Source organism: Marmota monax, unplaced genomic scaffold (assembly GCF_021218885.2).
Source record: "Marmota monax isolate L192 unplaced genomic scaffold, Marmota_monax_Labrador192_F-V1.1 WCK01_AAM20220418_F8-fsc00008, whole genome shotgun sequence".
Classification (NCBI taxonomy): Eukaryota; Metazoa; Chordata; class Mammalia; order Rodentia; family Sciuridae; genus Marmota; species Marmota monax.
Genome location: NW_026694432.1, coordinates 3,143,979 through 3,158,541, shown reverse-complemented (window position 1 = coordinate 3,158,541; position 14,563 = coordinate 3,143,979). Strand labels below are relative to the sequence as shown.

The 14,563-nt window shown below is 51.6% G+C and overlaps 1 long non-coding RNA gene across 1 annotated transcript; it reads left to right on the top strand.

Annotated features, from left to right (window-relative positions):
* Positions 1–295: 295 nt before the first annotated feature.
* Positions 296–12,056, top strand: LOC131423192 (uncharacterized). Its single transcript, XR_009224284.1, has 3 exons — positions 296–633; positions 4,247–4,326; positions 11,910–12,056. It is a non-coding gene; the product is annotated as an uncharacterized LOC131423192 (long non-coding RNA).
* The last annotated feature ends 2,507 nt before the right edge of the window (positions 12,057–14,563 follow it).

Genomic DNA, 14,563 nt, shown 5'->3' with positions numbered 1-14,563 from the left:
CCCTGCAGGACAACCTCCCGGGTCCCACAGCTGATCACTGCAGACAAACAACCCACCGGCTCAGCCCAACAAGGGGTCAGTTTAGACACACAGCACATCTGTCCAACCACAACAGTCTGTTCAGTTATAAAAATGACGGGGGTGGGGGGTGGGTGGGAAGGACAACAGAAAAACAGCAATAACATCAGTTCAATTTTTAAAAAATAACCATGCAACTTCCTGGATTATTATATAAGGAAACAACCAATCAGTTCAAGGACACAATTACCCAGTAATCAACCACATGACAGACTCGGGGTGAAAACATTTAGAAACCGTCCTTTTGGTCCAGCCTGACTCCCTGTCTCCTGCTGTGGAATGGTGTGGAATTCCAATCCTGTTAGAACTGGTGGAAAGCAGGGCTTGGGAATCACACACCCAAGCTTCACCCTTCCTCACTGCAGGGGTGTGGAAGGAAGTTCAGATGGAGGAGCCCAGGGATCTCACCAAGATGCCACAGGATTTCCAGCAATTTTTCTTCTCTCTGTGTGTTGAACATCCCTCAGTGTCAGAGAGTTCTTCCTTATGTCTTACCAGACTCTCTCTTGCTGCCGGACCAGCCCAGATGCTCCTCCTAGTGGCCAATCTCCAGAGGTGAGTGTCCAGGTATGTGGAGCCTGGGAGTAGGCCAGTGACCCCTCCTCCCCTGACGTTCAGAGGGTCCGGATGGCAAAGGAGAACCTGGAGGGCCCTCTCTGTGTTTGGTGAATAAACACAAGAGTCAAGTTTCTGGCCTGTCACTCTCCAGCCTTTCATGGCAGGAGAGACCAGGTAGGCCGGAGGGAGTTCCCACTGGCTGTGCATGAGAAGAGGCCGGAGCCTCAGGGGCTGAGGCCCAGCCAGGCAAGGCGCAATCTGGATGTCCAGTCACATCAGCATTTGCAGCATGGGACTTCACACCTTTGAAAGGCTCTGGAGTGGCCCGCAGGAAAATAAACGGTCCTTCCAACCACAGCGAATGGACCATCCTCAGGGGCTACTCGTCATGCCATGAAACCCTGTAAAAGGACCCAGTGTTTCCTTTTCCACTCCCTGAAAGGAGCCTCGAAGGACTGCCAGGATTGGACAAGAGGGCTGGGGTCCCGCCTGCTCCCGGGGACAGCCACCGGCTCTGAGCCCTGGTTTACACATCTGGTGACAGGAAGAAAAGGACCTGCGTGGGGGGCAAGTTGTGTGTCTGACGTGGAATGAGCCGTGTGCCTGTAGAAGGCAGCGTGTGGGAGGGACGGTCACTGTCCTCCTCCTTTTCTGTCACCTAGAACAAGTTGAGTGCCTTCAGGAGCCATGGTGCTCTCTGTCAAGAGGGGTGAGCGCCCACATGTGTGAGGATGAAGGGAGACAAAGGGCCTGGCCTGGGGTCGGGTGCTCAAAAGGTTCTCCTTTGGTCACCCTCTTGGTTCTTCCTCACGGGGCCCAGGCACTTGGTCTTACAAATGCAAACAGTGGTGGGCTCTTGACCCACTGGGTTAAGAATGCTGTGAGGACCAACCCCTGCCAGCAGCACTCGATGACCTTGCTACACCACAGAATCACAGGAGAGGCTAGACTCCAGGTACTTGGGAAGCAAGTGGGAAGAATGCAGGGATTAGAGAGTCCTGGGATTATTATAAATCTTGTCTCATTGAATGACAGTTCAAGCAGGAAAGTTGGAAGCCTTGAGGAGAAAGAGGCACTAGTGGTCCCTGTTGTCTGTGGGTTTCCTGAAGGAGCTGTCTGTCCAAAGCCAGGGAGCTCAGTTTCCACCCAGGTCTAGTAAGCTGCAAATGCAACACACCCAGCCAGTGGAGAGATGGCCCCAGAGGGTCCATGTTCTCCTGCCTGGGCTTTTCAGAGCTGGGAAAGACAAGCCAAACTAGGATCAAGGGGGCTGTGCATGGAAGAGCAGATCCTTTCCTGAACATGTGGCAGTGGCAACTGAGCTGTCTCCAGAGGCCATGATGTCCCTGTGACAGGAGGTATCCAGTAGAGGCTGAGGACCTGTGACAGATACTGATGAGGCAGGGCACTGGATGGGAAGGGAAATATCTGAGAGATAGACTTTGGAGTCCGGCACCCTGGGGGCTCCAGTGCTGGCTTTATAATCCACACTTGAGTGACCCTGGATTAGTCTCCTAACCTTTGTAAAGTCCCACTTTCCTCATGGATATAGTTGGTAATCTCCACTTCAAAGACTTGTTTTGGGGATTAAATGAAAGAATGCTTGTAAAGCATTTAGTTCAGGGTTAGAAAGTTGAAGGAAGATCCCCCGGTCATGGCTGAGGTTCTAAGATCTGGCAGGTTTCATTTTATAGGGGGTTAAGATCCATAACTTTGAGGATTCTGAAATTACAGAAGACAGACATTAATTTAATACTTATCCTATACAGGATACTTTCTAGGGGCTTGATAAAAGTTAACTCACTTAATCTTCACAACAACCCTGTGAGATAGCTTACTACTGTTACCCCCAATTTATAGATGAACAAACCGAGGCAGGAAGTTAAATAACTTGCCCACAGTCTCACAGCCAAGGAAATGGTAGAGCTGAGGCTAGACTCTGGTCCAATGTCTTATGCACATAAGATTCTAAGACCCCAGATTTCAAAACCACTCCGTGTTCCTAACATTTCAGAGAGTTGGAGACTGAGGGGCTTTTATTATTAATAACAAACATTCAGGATGAGATTGTTCTAGAACAGGGGTCAGCAAACTTTTTCTCTAAAGAGCCAGGTGGTAAATATTTCAGGCTTTATGGGCTGCAGGTCTCCCTTCATTGTTGGGGCTGATAACTAAACAAGTGAGCATGACTGCTTCCAATAAAACTTTATTTACAAAAGTGGGTGGCAGGTGCATTTGGCCCTTGAGCTGTAGTATGCTGAGCTCTATTCTCCAGGCTCCTCGGACATCTTCTACTCTGCTGAGCACCTCAGTGGGGGCTCCTTCAGGGTTGAGCCCCATAGGAGCTCAGATCGGCCTCCCCTTGTCCCCAGCTTCCATTTGGAGATGCAGAGAGGCCTGCTTTGGCCAGGGCGGCTCCTCGGGGTGTGGGGGCTTCTGAGTGTGGCTGTCCCTTTCTGTCCTAGAGAGGCTGTTGAAAAGGCTCCTCTCTCCAGCAGTGCGGCCTCATTACTCTGGGCTGGAAAACAATGTTAATTTTCCCCCAAGCGGGAAGCAGCTGCACTTGTGAGCCAGGGCTCATTTTGCTGCATGAATATTTATGGCCTGTCCCCTAATTAAACCCAGGGGAAAAAAAAAAAAAAAACTCTATCCTGCTAACAGGGTCCACGGAAGACTGGGAGGCCATGTCAGGAACCAGCCTCTTGTGCCTGTGAAGTAGATTGGCAATGAAACATTTGTTTCCAGAGCCACTTGGTCAGGGCCAGTGTCCAGAGGAGTGGCAGGGTGGGCATTTCCCAACAGGTCAAGCACCCTTGGTGTGGTCACGTGCAGGTGCAAGGGGCTGCCTGGGCCACCTTGCCGAGCAGTGGCGGGTGGCTATTGTTCCAGAACTGCATGGGGTGACTCAGGGTAACTGCAGGCCATAGCCCTGGCAAGATTGTTTTTCTTTTAGTCAGGTGACTCAGGTATTTCCCGATTGTGCCTCAACGGTCACTCTAGTGGCAACAGCCCAGAGAGAGAGGGCCTCAGTGTGGAAACCAGGAGAGCTGGATTTGACACTGATTCTGTAGGACCTGGGCTCTCCCAGCCTCAGTCCCCAAACCCCCCTCCTCCTATGTCGTGAAACTGAGTTTGGAAATCTCAGGACCAACACCCTAGAGAAGTGGTTGCTGAGAATTATATGAAGATGATAGAAATACAGGTTTAGGGGAATGGACTCTGGGATTTCTTTACCTCCAGACCCTTCTCTTAAATCCCCAGAGCCAAGAAAAGTTGACTCTGCCCAGCCCAAGTAACCTTGAGGGTTTCCGGAAACCATAAATCTTGGCTTTTCTTTGAGGGGTCCTATCTTCAGAGAACAGCTTGGGCCCTCATATCCTCTTCCCTAGAGCCAATAAACCAAGCAAACACCATAAAGCTCCTCACCCGTCTGAGCTTTCCTGATGGTCAGAGTCAGCTGGGTCCAGATTCAAGGATATAAGAGCCTGACCATAAAGTTAAATATGGCTCCTCCCCTTTCCTTTCCAGAACAGAAAAAAGAATGGAACTTACTTTGATTTCTCTCTGTTGCAATGCTTTTTAATGATTTTCCTCTTTGGTTTCTTCACAGCACGTGGGAGACCCCAGCTTGTGTCCCCTGCCTTCTTCCGCCAGCTGCGATGACCTGGGTGAGGAGGATGCTTTCCCAAGGTGGGTCCGGGGGTGCAATCATTTCAGGGCCTTGGCAAACTGTAAATTCAAAACTTGTAAATTCAAAAGTCAACAAGATGTGGAAGTGGAGGGGACCCTCAGGCAGAAGGGGAGGAGGTGGGGACGTGAGAGTGGGCCTGGCCTGGGAAGTGGGTCAAGGGTGGCTTCGGAGCCCTTTGCCTCCCCTGACAGGGCCTGCCCCACCCCCCTGGAGCCCTGGGACTTCCTGTTCTCTCTCTACCTTCACATCCTGAGCTCAGATCTGATTCCAGCAACAGACTGGACTCCAGAAGGGACCTTAAAAGTCCTCTCTCTCACACTTTCACCACAGATGGGGAGGCTGCAAAAATGGGGAGAGCGGAAATAACACTGGGCTGCAGTCAGGAGACCTCAACCCTGGTTCTAGCCTTGGTTGGGTCCAGACCCTGGTCATACACAAAAGCCCTGAGCCTAGCTTCAGACTGTAGCCTTCATTACAGTAGCCTTTCTAATCCCAGGTCAGTGTCGAGGTAGCCATAATATCACAGCTTCCAATGGCCCATCTTACTACAAAACCACTCACTGCTGTTGGCATCCAGGACACCATTTTTACTGATAAAGGATGCTGTGCCCTTACCAGTTTGGAAGTTTGACATAATGGCCCATCAGAACACTTTAGCAAAGATGTGACTGTCAGAAAAATCACTTTACCTCTCTGGATTCAAGTTTTCTTATCTGCAAAGTGGGGGTTGTCATCCACCCTGCCCCCAGCCTAATCCCTTGGCTTCTTGAGGGCCAATTGAGATTATGAAGATGCTTTGCTAGCTAGATGTGCTTTAGTATAGATGAATGAGTGTTGAAGTTGTACCTATTGTTTATGTTGTTATTTGCTAGCCAAATTTGCTTCTGGCTAACCAGAAAGATCTGGTGTCCTCTGGCAACTTAGGACCTTAGAGCAAATTTTATAGGTTAAAAATGGACAAGAGGAGGCCCAAGAGCTTGGCCAGGGTCCCCAGACCCCATAAGACTTGGGGAGCTGCTGGGTTAGATAACGGAGACCTCATTAGCCTTATATAGGTCTGAGTCTATTGGCCAGACTGTGGCGCTGGCAGTTAACCAGCTCCAGTGTGTCACAGGTGAGTCCAGGCAGACACTTGAATGCCCAGGCTTGGGCTCTGATCATTGTGGTCCCACAGAAATTCCCAGACTCTGCTTGAGAGGAGCAAAGAGGCTCAGGTGGGTGCCTACATACCAAGGCCCCTACCTCTAAACTAGCTTCCTTTCAATTTCCACCAGCTCCTGCGTTTTGGGGAGGAAAATTCAGTCCATATACTTTTGTTTTATTTGCATGAAAACTGTCACAAAACCTTGTCAGAGACATTTGTGTTGTAGAACCCTACAGGGTCTCTTTATCACTTTTTGAAGATCTTTTCCTTCTCCCAGGGTAAACAGGAATTCATACTGTGCCAGGTCTGCACCGCCAGCCTCCTGGCAATTGGAAATGAGAAGTCCCTCAGTTTCCCTTGGAGCAATGCTTGGCCATTGCTTCCCTTTTTGATTTGCCGCAAGCCCTCCTGGTAGCATCCCCCTGCCCAACCCCACCACTGGGCAGGGAATTAGTCTGTCCGGCTATGAAGTAATGTTTGTGGACACCTCTGTTTATGCCATTCTGCTACCTGACTGAATTTCTTCCTCACCATTCCTGAAATCTTCCTTGTTCTTTGAGGCCCAGTTGCAACTCAACACAACCTTCTCCTGATCATTCCAGGTGAAGTGATTGACAGCTCAGGATTCAGTACTGTGTGACATCAGTGAAGGTTTACTACAGAATGAATGAATGAATGGAGCTGGGCACAGTGGGGCACACCTGTAATCCCAACTACTCAGGAGGCTGAGGCAGGAAAGTTCGAGGCCAATCTGGGCAACTTAGTGAGACACTGCCTTGAAGTAAAAAAATAAAAAATAAAAAGAGCTGGGAATATAGGTCAGTGGTAGAGCACCCCTGGATTCTATTCCCCAGTAGTAGGGGGGGGAGATAAAAGGATGGGTAAAATATGATGGATGATAGGTTGGCACAAGTTACCCTACACATCCCTTTTTTCCTAGAATGTGTCAGGTGGGGTTTTGGCATATGCAGAAGTTTGATGAATGCCTGAAGAATGGCTGTAGGAATCCATTTATACAGCAGGGTCTATGGGGCAGGCACAGTGCAGAGGCTGACGTGGCAGCTGAGAATCACACTGCTTCCTGCCCTGCTGCCCTCACCGTTCAGCTGAGTAAGGTTTACACAGAGAGCCACATTACCCATTTGGTGACTTTTTGGGATAAATGTCACGGGGAGGGAATATGAATAAGTCAGTAAGTGAATGAGGAATTGCGAAGAAGGGGAATGAGCAAACAGAGTGAGGGAGAAAAGGCATATGTGAATAAGTGGATAGTGGGGAAGATAAAGGAGGGGATGGATGAGGGTCATTATGAAGGGAAAAAATCCATGCCACGGGATGTAGTGTTTGTGGACACAAGGACTAGAGGCCAACGTTGGCCGAAGTCAGCCCCTCTTGGGAGAGAGGTGGGCAGGCTGGGCAGGGGGAGGCTCCCAGGGCACATGCGGGGCTCTCTGCATCCTCAGGTAGGCACCTCTGCCACTGCCTTAGCATCTCTGGGCCAGAAAGAGTGGCCATTTGGAATGAAGAATTGAATGCACAGATTCCTGGGCCTCTGGGGGCTGAATTTTGCTCCTTGCTGGGGAGGAACTGCAAGGTTTCACCACCCTATCCAGCAGCAAGGGACCCTCTATATTAAGCCAGTAGTCTTGGGAAGGGGAAGCGCACCACCACCAGTGACCTGACCTTAAGGGGCTCTAAGAGGACTCTGCTGGAACTAACCACGCCCTTTGTGGACCAGCCCTCTGCCTCTGAGCTCCTTTTCTGATCGCCTCCCCTGCAGCTTCCTCCCTCCCCTGGCACATGCCAGGCCTGCTCCTGTCTTAGAGCCTTTGTGCTCCTGATTCTCATTCTGGGATCTCTCCCCAGACCCTGGGGCTTACCTCACTTCCTTCAGTTTTTTTCCCAAACGTTACCCTATGAATGCAGGGCCTTCTGGGGCCACTATACATTTATTTGGTCGTATATCCCTTCCTTATTTAAACCTTTCTTTGGCTTTGAATTGTTTACAGAGCATTTATCCTTATTTAACGTACTGTGCAGTTTTCTTATTTGGTTTACTGTTTCTCCTATGAGGATGCCCACCCAGGAGGACTGGGATTTGTGCTGCTTTGTTCACTATTGTGTTCCAGCTGCCATACAGTAGGTGCCACTAAATATGTATTAAGTGAGCAAATGAAGCAAAGACTCCAACTCAGCCTCTCCTCCCCACACACAAGCTACCGTTACCATCTATTCTTGCCTGGATGCTGGAAAAGTCTTCCCCTAAACTCAGCTCCACCCTGACCCAGCCTCCTCCCAGACCCTAATTTATTCCCTTATTCTCAGCCTCCTATCTTAACCTCCAGCTTCCTCCCGGACCCTCAGCCTTCACCCTCACCTCTAGCTTCCTCCCAGGCCCTCAGCCTCCTCCCTGACCCAGGCAGTGAATGGGGCCTTCACATAGCCTTTTCTGGACTTGGGAGTCAAGAAGAGAAGTCATGGTACTTTGGAAAACACATGTTCTTTTAAGGAAGAATTTTTTGTTTTCATTTCAAACAGCCCTGGCTGGTGACGAGTGGTGAGGAGAGGTGCCCTGTTTTCCATCCTGACACCTATTTCCAGGTGGGGGCAGGGAGGCCTCCAAACCTGAAATGTTATTTCAAACCCTTTCCGGGCCTTGCGACTCCATTTCCAGCCCACATGCCTCAAAGCAAAGCACCATTTCCCATTACGTCATCGTCGTGTTGCCCTTTCTGGTCTGAGCACCTTTCAAAGGGGGAAGACCTGGGCTGCTTCAACACTCCCTCCTGCCCCCGTAAATAAATAAACAGCCTTGCTTGGGTACCGATGGTCACACTCCTGATAGGCCAGCTCGTCAAGGGCAGCAAACTCAGGCGGTTCCTCCCTGCCCTCCAGAGAGAGATGAAACTGGTGTTGGGCAAACACTCTGGGCCTGCTTTCTGCCATCTGAGGCACATTCCAAAAGGAGCAGGCCAGGCGAGGCCTTGTCATCTGCCAGGGTGCAGACGGAGATGGATGACGCCCTCCCTGCCAGAGAAGGCCACATTTGAGACACTCCCAGATAGCCAGCTGCCACTTTATTAACAGCAAAGATCCCCATCTGAATCAGGCTGGGAAAGAAAATATTTATCCTTGCTTGTCAGAGGACCTTCATTTTTCTTCAGAGGAAACCAGCTTTGGTGCAAGTCCAGGGATCAGGGAGTGTGGCAAGTCTGTGGGGCCACTCCAGGCCTTGCAGAAGCCCCAGGGTTGATGCCCCTTGAATGTCCTCAGGGCAACTCTGGATGGGAACAGGGGTGGTGGCTTCAGGAGAGCTGTGCATGGGGAGTGCAGGGGAGTCAGGATACCAGAAACCAGAACATGCCCTGGCACCTATTAGACAGTAAATGACGGATCTACATGTAGGAGTGGGGCTGCCCTCAGAGTCAGGTGGACAGAAAGCGTGGGTTAGTTAGAGAAGCAACTTTGTGCTGAGTTAGAAGAAAATAACTTTGCACTGTCAGAAATGTCAACATTGGAGCTGAGTCTGTCATCTTAACTAGGCATATATTAAAAACAGTTTATATCATTACTTTTAGGGTGGTTATTATTTTGATCAAAACTCGAAAGTCAATTCTTTAGCAGTTTCAGGGGTGCCTGTGAATCTGCATCTTGAGAGACAGCTGTATCCAATGACACTGAGTTATAAGGTGTGAGGCTGAACAAGCCAAGTGAGCCCAGGGAAGGGAGGGTTTGTCCTCAGAGGGGCAGGATTGTTCTCCTTGGACCCCAGTAAGATTTCCACCCCCAACTCCAAATGAAGATTGCCTGTCATCCAGTGGTGGTGCACATCCGAGTCAGAAGGCCTGGGTTCAAATCTCGATTTAGCACAGTTGCTTAGCAGTGGTGGGACCTAGTCAAGTTTTAGTCTCTCCTACCTTGAGACGGAGCTGCTAAATGTCTCCCTCTTGGGGCTGCCTGGAGGAAAGTGAAGTAAGTCTGTGAAACCTGCAGCTCAGTGAGAGCTGGGGAAGTGGCAATAAAGGAGGAGTCTCAGGCCTGGGGTTGCAGCCTCTCTCTAGGAGCGCCTTGGTCCTTTTTATTTATATGTAAATGAACAGGTACAAAGGCGCGTTAGTATGATTGCTAGTTCATATCTGATAGTGGACCCAGGCTGCTATAACAAAAATACTAAGGACACAGGTGGCTTGAATAAATAGCCATTTATTTCTTGCTGCTCTGGAGACTGGGATGTCCAAGGTTGGGTGCCTGGTGAGGGCCCTCCTCCTGGCTTTCTGGCTCTCTCTGCACATGGCGGAGGGCCTGAACTCTGGTCTCTTATATAAACTCCTCTTCTTATATGAACACTAATCCCATCATCAGGGACCCACCTTCAAGAATCTGTCTAAACCTAATCACTTTCCAAAGGCCTTCCCTACAAATAGCATCACCTTGGGCATGGGACTTCGACATAAATTTTAGGGGAACACATTTGGTCCCTAACAACATATGGGTGTGAGATCTGTATCGTTCATACCTGCAACTGCTTTTGAATCTGTGTGCTGAGTAGGCATTTATGTCTAGTTACATATTACAAGTTAAAAAATAAAGAACAGTGAGGGCCTGGGCCTTATAGCCATGTGTGTAACCTATGTTCAGGCCGCTGCATCCATGAGAGTGTAGCAAAGGTTAAGTCACAGGCTCAGACTACAGGCGTGAGTCAGTGTGTCACCTGTGTACCTGTGTGTATTTATAAGCCCCATATGGCAAGTCTCCTGCTCCCACCAGTCTAGGGCAGTTACTGAGGGGACCCAGAAGAGGGACTCAGAGGGACTGGGGACCTGTTGAGTCTGAAATCTGGCTGCAGATGCCCAATGATTTGTTTTATGCTGTGTAAGAACCCTTGGCCCTGAGAGCACAGTTTTCCTGGAGGAAGGACATGGAGTCTGTCCTTGATGTTGTGGGGACTTTATTAGCTCATCTCCATCCAGCGTGGGACCCATTTTCATCTATCCAGATGGATCATTTGTCTCACAGATCGCCTTCAGAGCTCCAGCTCAAGTGACATTTGCTTAGCAATTGGCCTGTTTGAAAAGCTGATGTGCTAGAGCCCAGGCATGCAAACGCCTCACTGTCCTTCTGAGCTGGGGTGCTGGGGGGGCCAGGCCCATGGGAGAAGGTCTGAGGGAGGGGGTGGGCATTTGGTTGGGTCAAGGATCCCACAGAAACAGGCAAACACATTATCCACTCCAGCACCGGCAATTTTTTCCCCCAGGGTAGCTAATTAGCAGGCAGCTGCCTGGGCTCTCTACTTGACTTGCAGAATTAGAATGCTCCGCACAGAGATCTGTGTTGACGCTCAAAATCCAGAGTCTTCTCCAGCAGGAGAGGAGCTCTGTGAGCTGAAGCTGACACTGTTAGATTGCCCTTCCAGGCCTGGACCAGCTCCTCTGCACAGAACCCCTTCCCTGTTGGAGGCTTTGGAAAGTGGGAAGTCGGTCAGTGCAGGCACAGATGTCACCTCACTTCCATAAACACGACAAAGGCACAGACACACAAATTCACCCAGGCTTAGGTTCAAATCTCGGTTTAGCACAGTTTAGCACCCACCCACAGAGCACACCGACTGCACACAAACATTCAGACATACCTGAGATCTGCACTGAGGTTCCCTGCTGGGTGTAGTGGCACATGCCTGTAATCCCAGCAACTTGGGAGGCTGAGACAGGAAGATCACAAACTCGAAGCCAGCCTCAGCAATTTAAGGAGGCCTAAGAAACTTAGTGAGGCCTTATCTCAAAATAGAAAATAAAAAGGGCTGGGAATGTGGCCCAGTGGTTAAGCACCCCTAGGTTCAATCCCTGGTACCAAAACAACAACAAAAAACACACCCACACACATGCATGTATACATATACTCCTATGTGTGTATGGCAGATGCACCCTTTCAGGTGCCTAGAAACACACATGTAATGCCACACAACTGGGCACAGAGAAGCTTCTTAAATGAATTTATAAAAACAAAAATTCTCAGAAACCTGCATTAGGATTCTCAATCAAATCTCATGTCAGCATCAGAGATGAGGTTATATAAGAATGACACATCAGATGAGCTACCAGATATCTGATGCCAGATTCAGAAATTATATGAGAATTAGAATTCTTGTAGCAGAATTAGTGGGGAGTTTTGTATAAAATCCTGTGACCCTCCAGAATCTGACAAGTCATTGAGTAAGATATAGAGAATTTTGAAAGGCTCCCCCATATAATGAACACAGAACATTTTTATCATTAGAAATAAAATTAAATGACCATCTCTGATTAAGAGGAAGAACATTTGAGTTGGTAAGTACTGTCAGGAATTTTAATTTAAGAGATGTTTAAAAATGATATTTTATTGTTTCAGGAACAGAATAACTTGGAACCAAAATTTTCCTGATTGATTTTTTTTTTTTAACAGATTGGAATGGTGACAATGGATACAACTTGCCCAGGAGATTTTGATGCAACTACATATGTTTCTAGTCCCTTATCTTCTTGCTATAGACCTGGAAACCGAGGTCCAAGTTGGATAAGCTCCCGATTTAAGTCATATAACTATTTACCACTTCTGTGAGTTAATGTATGTAGAGCACACAGTAAGTGCTCAATAAGTGTTAGCAGCTATATAATTTCCATGGTCATTACAATCGAAAGTCATTATCATTAGTCAGGCAAGGCTAAGAATGCAGAAATCCTTCCTCCTCACCTGATGTAGGAACTTGGGCTTTCCTTCTCAGTTGAGAAAACACTCAGGGGTTAGTAAATGTCTGGGTCCGGCACCCAGTCCTCCTGTCTTCTCCTAAGATCTAACTGAAGAATGCCAATCTTCCCACTTTCAGGAAAAAGTCAAAGGAGTGTTATTGACAATGGTAAGGGTGGCAGCATGATGATCTTTATGGGAAAGTCCTCTCTGCTCAGAGGCTTCGAAGGACAGCAACCTCCTGCTGGTCTTATGGACACAACTTTCCCGTCTGCAGGGTCGGGTCGATCACAACAGCTGCAGGTAGTGGGGTAGTGGGGCTGCTGAGCTCTTTCTGCTGACTGCTCCCCGGAATCTCTTCAGGCCAAGCAAACTCTGATTCTAACCACTTCTCCCTAAGCCAGGGCTGCTGGGTGGTCTAGGGGCAGAAGGACAGAATGGGGGCGGGGCAGGGCAGGCCTCGGGTGGAGGAAGGATTGAGAGAGGGAGTGGGGCTGTGTGGGTGAGGGTGGGGAGGGCTGGCGCATGGTGTCAGTGTTTGGGGACTTTGGAAGACTGGGAAAGACTAGCTGATGTCAGAATTCCAGGAGAAATCCGGGAACCTGGTGGGGGTCCCCAATAGTGTGGTAGACATGGAACTCCCTTTTCCGAAACCCCGTGGTCCCAGGTGGTTAGCTGGTGGGGTCCACCGCCAGCCCTGAGCCCCCTACACTTTGTGTCTGGGGCTCCAGAACATGTGGCCGACACCCCCGCCTCCAAGGTTGCCATTTGGAACGCATTTGCAGACACATGGATTGTTTTTAAGTTAATGCTTTTTAATTCACTCTGTTTCCAAGTTGTCGTTTTTTATTGAAAAGGCGGATTCTGCTGGTGTGTGTTCCTTTGCAGGGGCGGGGGCGGAGGTAGCTTCGCCGGCAGAGATCGGAGGAGAGACCAAGGAATGGCAGAGACAGAGACAAAGGCGCAGCGAGACAGGGGGAGACAGTGGGAAACGCGCAATCAGGGTCAGAGAGGAAGAAAGGAACAGACTGGGAGAGGGAGGTGCCGCGGCCGCGCCAGAGAGGCCGAGGAGCCCGGCCGGCGAAGGTCCCGGGGGCAGGGTCGGACGAGGCTGGGGACAGCGAAGTGCTGGGGAACCGCGGCCGACGCCCCCACCTCGACTAAGGTCCCTGGGATTGAGCTTGCTTTCCTCCGGCTCCCTGGTTCCTGTCGGCAGGCCGTGTAGACGACGCAGCTCTGTCCCAGGGAGAGGGCTGGAGGGATGCGGTGGGAACGGACTCAGTACGCAGGACCAGGGTCGGCGAGGCCTAGGGATCGAACCTGAGCGCGGGGAGAGAGGCCCTGGAGGCGGAGGCGCCCGCTTCCTCCCCGGCGGACCCTCTGTTTCCGAGCTGACTGTGGCCGCCAGGAGTGGAGCCCTGGGCCTGCTGCGCCGCCTGGGAAGAGTTCCCCAACCTCTCTGAGCCCGGGGCTATGCCACTTGTGCGACCGGAGAGCGGGTGGCCCATTCCAGCAGGAACGAAACGGCTCCGAGACCGGGGAAAGAGGGACCGGTCGATGACGCCTTGGCTCGGCTCGGCGGTGACCGGGGCATCTCGGCCGGGTCGCCGCCCCGGGCTCGTGTTCAGCCGGCTGGCGGCGGAGCTGGAGCGCGGGCTGCGGCGCGGTCCTCCTTCTCCGCCGAGAACAGCCCGTCCCCTCCCCCTCCCGCGACCCCTCCTCCCGGGATCCGCGCGCCCGGCGCCTGCGACCCTTCCCCCGCGGCGTCTCCAAACGCCCGGCGGCGGACTCGCCAGGCGCCGGCAGCCAGCACGTGGTGGTGGCGGAGACGCGGGGAACGCGGAGACGCGCAAGGTCCTGGGGCCTCTGGCCGGGCCCGGGGCGGAGGGCCGCGGCCGCCCGGGGGCCGGGCGCTCCCTGGTGGGAGTCGCGCTGAAAGCCCGGGCTAATGAGAGCTAATGACTGTGTGCAAACAGCCGCCGCCGCCCTCCCCTGCCCCGGCGATCCCCCGGGCTCTGCGGGCGCGGCTCGGGCCGACCAGGGCGCGCGGGGAGCCCGGAGACCCCGAGCCGGGCGCCGCAGCCCCCCCAGTGCGGCCGGGGCGCACGCTCTGCTGCTTCCCAGGTGTCCCGGGACCGCAGTCCGCTGTGGGGCCCGAGGCTGGGGTCGGAACCCGGGACCGACACCGCTGGCCTTCGCACCGAGCGGGTCGGGACGGGTCGGCCCGGGCATTCGGGCCCTGCGGCTCTTCCGATTGCTTTGGCTTCCTGAGCATCCCGGACTCTGCAGAAGATCCGAGGTGGACTGTCCAGCACCCCGCGCTGCAGGCTGTGGCGGAGGCCGCGGAACCAGGAAGGGACGGACCTGGAGCA